Source organism: Nanorana parkeri, unplaced genomic scaffold (assembly GCF_000935625.1).
Source record: "Nanorana parkeri isolate BGI_ZX_2015 unplaced genomic scaffold, ASM93562v1 scaffold569, whole genome shotgun sequence".
Classification (NCBI taxonomy): Eukaryota; Metazoa; Chordata; class Amphibia; order Anura; family Dicroglossidae; genus Nanorana; species Nanorana parkeri.
Window position 1 is genome coordinate 419,181 of NW_017306837.1, and position 1,328 is coordinate 420,508.

Here is a 1,328-nt window from a genome sequence, read left to right on the forward strand (position 1 = left end):
TTGAAAACAGAAAAGGTTGAATTTATAAACTATATTAACATATTGATGATGACAGAAAGCAGGAACCAGGCATGACAAAACATAAGCAGATTAAACTTCAGCGTTAAATGTTTTATTGTTCAATTATTTTTATTAAAAGTTTAACAAAAAATAATTTAATAAAAAGGGCAAAATGAGATAAGACCAATAAATCGCATTTGTGGCAGGTACATTGCAAGTACAAAGTACTTCTCTTATATTCGTCCTCCATCACGCATGCGGGAATAGGAGGAGGATTGAAAATATGCCGGCTTTTTAATACTGAATGTGAGTAGTAGGGAAGCACCGATACCAGTTCAGATACCAGTGCTGATACTTGGCATTTTCATGAGAACTACCAGAGTTGTAGCGGTTGCAGCTGGGACATAGCTCTGGCGCTCCACCACTGTCCTGAAATCATTAGTTTGTATTGTTGTAGAAAAACTGTCACATGACAATAACCAAAATGTATCAGTACTTGTAAGTACTTGGGCAAGTATCAGTACTTGTACTTGCAAAACTGGTATCGGTGCATCCCTTTATTTATATTTATAAAAACAAAATCATACATTAAAACAGAGATGTACAAATCCCAGGTCCTCCGTGTGCTCCTTACAAATGACAGCTGCCTCCTAACTTTTGAATTTTTCTCTAGTCCCGTCTTGGAGCTCGAAAAGTAGCTGTACTTGTACCGAGTATGGTACTTGGTATCGGTGCATCCCTAGTGAGTAAATTGCTTTTTAATAAAGAAATTTGTTTTACCTACTGCACTATGAGTGGTTTATATCATTACATGGTTATGATGAATCACTAAATTATTATCCTAGGGAATGAGGACGAATATAGGAGAAGTGGAGGAAGATTGATTAAAGTGGATTACACATGCTGGATTGATCGGGCAATTGGGAACTCAGCGGTTTTTGACTCTCTGTTTCAGAGTGTCATAAGAATCTATGAGCACATAGTAAGAGAATAACATGAACACAGCACTAATTGGATGAACCTGTGATTGTTTGTGGAGTGTTTGTATTCACAGAAGGACTATCACTGCTGATTACTTTTACTATATAGATGGACACTGTTTGTTTTTATGGAATATTGTAACTGATTTATAGAGATTCCACACTTGGTTGTGGAAGCTATTGTATTGCATTTATCATTTCACATTTATCACTGGGATATTCACTAAGCGAGAGATCACTTTTACAGAGTTATATTATAATTTTTTACACAAGTTGTTTTGAAAAATATTAGTTCTTTTGTATGTTTTATATAGTTTATTTTATTGAATAGCACAGTGCACTATATAT